A 6,105-nucleotide genomic window follows, 5' to 3' on the forward strand; every position below is an offset into this window, starting at 1 on the left:
CGAGGACGTCATGTGCTCAAGGCAGGGATAATGTAATACCCTGAGTGTAATATCTCAAAATTTTGGGAAACAATAATAAACATCAATTTCGGTATTTGAGGATTTAAGATATCAAGATAATAATAATAATAAATGTGTAAATTATGTTAACTTAACTTAAATTAATGACTTAATATATAAATACATATATATATTGTCAATGGTAATAGAGATAATAAAAATAATCATAATAATAAAAGAATAAACCAAATTAATCCAAATTAAATTAAACAAAATTAAGTAATATGTTAAATTTGTGTGGCTGTGCGCGGGTGCTTGGAGGCCAAGTTTAGCACAGTAGCCATTTCTTTGATATTTTGAAACAGAGAGTGAGGGAGAGAAAGCAGAGCTCGTGTGAGAGAGCTGAGAGTCGAGAGGTCGAGAGAGAGGTCGAGAGAGAGAGAGAGAGCTTTGAGAGAGAGAAGGAAGATCGGCCATGGCAGTAGCTGCCATGGCCGACGATGGAAGCGGGCAGCAGCGGCTTGAAGAAACCGCGGCCATGGTCGCGATGCTGGAGCTCGGGGCGTCGATGGAAGCTTCAATGGCCGACAGCGGTGGTCGGCTAAGGGCGAGCGAGGGCAGCCGATTGCAGCGACAGCGGTGGTCGCGTGAGGTGCAGGTGGTCGTGGTGGAGCCAGTTGTGGCGATGGCGGCCAGAGGTGCTGGCGGCGCGGAGCAGCGGCGGACAGCGAGGGCGGAGCAGCGGCAGACGGCCAGGGCGGCGCTGGTGCGCGTGCCATGGAGAAGAAGCAGGAACAGTGGGCCCGGGAAAGACGAAGAGAAGAAAGGAAGGAAAAGGAAAGAAAGAAAAGAAAAGAAAGAAAAAGAAAATATGGAAAAAAGGAAGAAAATATAGGAAAAATAAATGGGATTTAAGATTATTTTGATGTGGGAAGTGATCAGGTACGTGGTTAAAAATTAGTAGAAGCGTTATATGATTGAATTATAAATTTTATCTGCTTAAATTTAATTAATTTAAGCTATGATTCTATTAAACGCAACAAAATATTTTACTTTGCAATGGGAGCACAAAAGAGACAAGAATCAGCCGGTTTTAGGCAAGCTCCTAACCCTCTACTCGTATTCTTTATTTCTCACGAAAGTCTTCGTAGTTTCTCATATGTTATTCTTTCCCTCACCTTGACTCAGTTCCACGCATTAATAATAATACTCCGCGTGGCAACCACCATATGATTTATATTTTATTAATGAGATTATTGTTGATAGAATGAGTTAAGCAAAGATATCTTGGTGTCTTTCATTTTGACGGTTATAGAGCTTCGTATCACTTCGTTTTCCTTGGGAATGATGTCGAACCTGATGGGTTAGGTTCTTAGAAGAGTCAATATGATTTATGGGATTATGTTAAAAGAGTTTTATTGGAAAAGTAAGTGGTTCATTTCCATGTTTATAAGAGATGAGAATGAGAACGGTATTATGACGTTCATGGGATTATGTACATGAAGAGTTATGGAGAAATGTTGTGTAATGTTAACTTTAGAAGATATAAAGTTAATAGTGTCAGTAAGTGTGTCTAAGGGTATGGGGTACAAAGCTACTGACTGTCGACCGTAGGTCGTGCCAGTTAATGGCTGGATGTATGGGCGCTAGTCATCGTCTGTTACGATAAGCGCTAGACGGGCCAGAAGAGCTGGTACTGCCAGATTCCCGCATTGACTTGTGCATATCATGATGTGTGTGCTACATAGGGACTGGGTTGCATTCACGTGGGGACATGCTTTGTGTGTGATGGGATGCGTGAGCATTTGCATGACCCGGTTGGTCTAAGAGCCAACTTGGGTATCCTAGGTGAGCATATGCATTTAGAGCATGCCGCATGTGTGTATTCCTATGTGGGCATAGCAGGGCCTAATGCTTGGTTTATGGGGGCCTTGTTATCACGTTTATGTTACAGAAGTCATTGCATTTCTTATGTGTTACATTGCATGGTTCTATTGTTACTGTTATTCTGGGCAGGAGTACTGTGCCAGGTGTCAGGAGTATCGACTCAAGTGAGCTTCGACTTGGCTTAGATATTAGCTCGGGGGTGGCCCGAGGAAAGACTATGAGCTTCGGCTCGGCTTAGATATTAGCTCGGGATGGCTCGATGGAAGACCAAGATCGCGGAATGATATGACAATGTGATGGATGACAGGAAGAGCATATGAGGGTATGATGGGTATCAGGAAGAACATGTAACGAGTATCAGGAAAAGCCAAATGTGAATGTCAGGAAAAGCCGACCATGTTAGGAAAAGGCGGGTCCTATTGAATGATGAAATGGTAGCCTATGTTAGGCTGCAACAGGTTTGTATGCGGGACTTGGGTGCCAATGTGTGGCTTATGTGGGCCCCAAGAGCCCTTTATGTGCAGTTGATTTTATGTTATGCATATAGAAGTAAAGCACGTATGGCTCATGACATGGCATGGTTGCATTGGCATGAATTGCATATGGGGTGTCATGGGAAGAGTCCAATCTTAAACCTATAGCCTTTCTTTCATAAGCTTGCTGAGTCTCGCGACTCACGTTTGCTTTCTGTCATTCCAGGTAAGAAAGCCCTAAGTTCGCAGGTGCGCTCGACAAAGTTGGGTCCAGATCGTTGAGTCATGATAGCAAGTGCAAAGCTCTCCCAAACCTAGGTCCTGGGTGTCGTTGTACTTGTGTTAAGGTTAAGATTTGATATTTGAGATATAAGTGTATTATGTGAGCCAAATGGGCTCACGATGATCAGCTATGTAATAATGATTATGAGAGGTTATAAAAGAAAAAAGAAGAAGAAGAAAAGATTATGATTTAAATAAGGGTTTTGTGTGAGTTGTAATTGTGTTATTGTTCGATATCATTTTAGTAATGACTCTCCCACGGATCCTCTTGGTGCACGGGGGCTCTGGGAGGCGGGCCGTTACAGTTTGGTATCAGAGCAAGTTAAGTTTAAGGAAGGAGACTTTGCACACATAGGACGATCGAGTAGAGTTAGGCGCGTGTCAAGGGTTATAAGGCTAGGATTGTATTCCTAGTGTGAGGTGAATTTAGTTAGAATATGGAATTCCAAGTATGGTTGCTATGCAAGGAAATGAATGTTAAGGAAAGAAAATTACCGGCTTAAGGGCCAGAGGTGCTAGGAATGCAAGGAATAGATTTCCAGTTGGCACCGTTGCGAGTTTGGAGATCCGTGGGTGTTAAGGTTAGTCATGGGAAAGAAGCGGAGGTTTAGAGGACAAGGCGGCGGGATCTTGAGTGTACGTGGAAAATTATGGGAGAAAGTACTGCCGATAAAATGTTGTGTACCTGGTTAAAAATCAGTTGAAAAAAGTCAAGACTAAAGGATATTGCTGTTGAATTCTTGATTGAGTATGTCGTATCGTTTCCATGCTCCTAAGCGTCGTAAGCCTTTCGTTATGTCAGAAGATGGTTCCACTCCTGTCTCTCGTTGATTTCTATAATATGATTGGTGACGTTCCTTAAGCTGGTTAAGGTATTAGTGGTCTTAACGTGGCTCAATAGAGGTGATGGATTGGGGGAGATATACTAGTGTATTAAGTCAAGAAAGATATGTAGTAGATTCGGACTTGTGGGAATACTGGAAAATGATGATATGGAATGTCATAGAAGCGAGGTTAAGTAATCTCATGAACGTTGTGAGTGTATTTTGAGGAAATAGGCCAAGTGCGAATTTCGAGGACGAAATTCTTTTAAGGAGGGGAGAAATGTAATATCTCAAAATTTTGGGAAACAATAATAAACATTAATTTCGGTATTTGAGGATTTAAGATATCAAGATAATAATAATAATAAATGTGTAAATTATGTTAACTTAACTTAAATTAATGAATTAATATATAAATACATATATATATATATTGCCAATGGTAATAGAGATAATAACAATAATCATAATAATACAAGAATAAACTAAATTAATCCAAATTAAATTAAACTAAATTAAGTAATATGTTAAATTTGTGTGGCTGTGCCTGGGTGCTTGGAGGCTAAGTTTGGCACAGTAGCCATTTCTCTGATATTTTGAAACAGAGAGTGAGGGAGAGAAAGCAGAGCTCATGTGAAAGAGAGAGAGAGAGAGAGAGAGAGAGAGAGAGAGAAGGAAGATCGGCCATGGCAGTAGCTGCCATGGCCGACGATGGAAGCAGGCAGTAACGGCTTGAAGAAGCTGTAGCCATGGCCGCGATGTTGGAGCTTAGGGCGTCGATGGAAGCTTCGATAGCCGGCAACGGTGGCCGGCTAAGGGCGAGCGAGGGCGGTAGCGGCGGCCGCGTGAGGTGCGAGTGGCCCGGTGGAGCCGACTGTGGCGGTGGTAGCCAGAGGCGTTGGCGGCGAGGAGCAGCGGCGGATGGCAAGGGCGGAGCAGTGGCAAACGGTGAGGGCGGTGGTGGCTGGGCGTTGGTGTGCGGGCCCTGGAAAAGAAGCAGGAACAGTGGGCGCAGGAAAGAAGAAGAGAAGAAAGGAAGGAGAAGGGAAGAAAGAAAAGAAAAAAAAAGAAAGAAAATAAAGAAAAAGAAAAAAAAGGAAAAAAGGAAGAAAATATAGGAGAAATAAATGGGATTTAGGATTATTTCGACGTGGGAAGTGATCAGGTACGTGGGTAAAAATTAGTATAAGCGTTATATGAATGAATTATAAATTTTATACGGTTAGATTTAATTAATTTAAGCTATGATTCTATTAAACGCAGCAAAATATTTTACTTCGCAACGGGAGCACAAAAGAGACAGGAATCAGCCGGTTTCAGGCAAGCTCCTAACTCTCTACTCGTATTATTTATTTCTCGTGAAAGTCTTCGTAGTTTCTCATATGTTATTCCCTCCCTCATCTTGATTTTGGTTCCACGCATTAATAATAATACTCTGCGTGGCAACCACCGTATGATTTATATTTTATTAATGAGGTTATTTGTAAGCACCCCCGCCCGGATATCCCCAACCACCCGGATTACCCGAACGGGAGTGTCTACGGAAGGAAAAAGAATGAAACACGAGACAAGAACCACCCTGGCATGAATACACAAAAATAAGAACAGCGGAAAGGAAGCTAAACACATGCATGCACTACGGGTACCCCGCTAACACAACGGTCACATGATAAATAAATAAACACAGACTCCTGTGCTGACATACACGAGACTCGAGGAAAGACCTAGCACAGTACAAAATAATAGAGTAAATCCTACTCAGACATCAGAGTTGACAGGGATTGACGGGACTACCTGTATACCATATCGACTCTGTCGATAAAAGCTGACTCCTAAGTGAGCATATGCATTTAGAGCATGCCGCATATGCATATTTCTATGTGGGCGTAGCAGGGCCTGATGTTTGGTTTATGGGGGCCTTGTCATCACGTTTGTGCTACACAAGCCGTTGCATTTCTTATGTGTTGCATTGCATGATTTTATTGTTACTGTTATTCTGGGTAGGAGTACCGTGCCAGGTGTCGGGAGTACCGACTTAGGTGAGCTTCAGCTCGGTTTAGATATTAGCTCGGAGGTGGCTCGAGAGAAGACCAAGATCGCGGAAGGATATGACAATGTGATGGATGACAGGAAGAGCATATGAGGGTATGATGGGTATCAGGAAGAACATGTAACAAGTATCAAGAAAAGCCAAATGTGAATGTCAGGAAAAGCCGACCATGTCAGGAAAAGACGGGTCCTATTGAATGATGAAATGGTAGCTTATGTTAGGCTGCAACAGGTTTGTATGCGAGACTTGAGTGCCAATGTGTGGCTAATTATGTGGGCCCCAAGAACCCTTTATGTGCAGTTGATTTTATGTTATGCATATAGAAGTAAAGCACGTATGGCTCATGACATGACGTGGTTGCATTAGCACGAATTGCATGGGGTGTCATGGGAAGAGTCCAATCTTAAACCTATAGCCTTTCTTTCATGAGCTTGCTGAGTCTCGCGACTCGCGTTTGCTTTCTGTCATTCTAGGTAAGAAAGCATTAAGTTCGCAGGTGCGCTCGACAAAGTTGGGTCCAGATCGTTGGGTCATGATAGCAAGTGCAGAGCTCTCCCGAACCTAGGTCCTGGGTGTAGTTGTACTTGTG

This window comes from Diospyros lotus, chromosome 9, assembly GCF_014633365.1.
Source record: "Diospyros lotus cultivar Yz01 chromosome 9, ASM1463336v1, whole genome shotgun sequence".
Lineage (NCBI taxonomy): Eukaryota > Viridiplantae > Streptophyta > Magnoliopsida > Ericales > Ebenaceae > Diospyros > Diospyros lotus.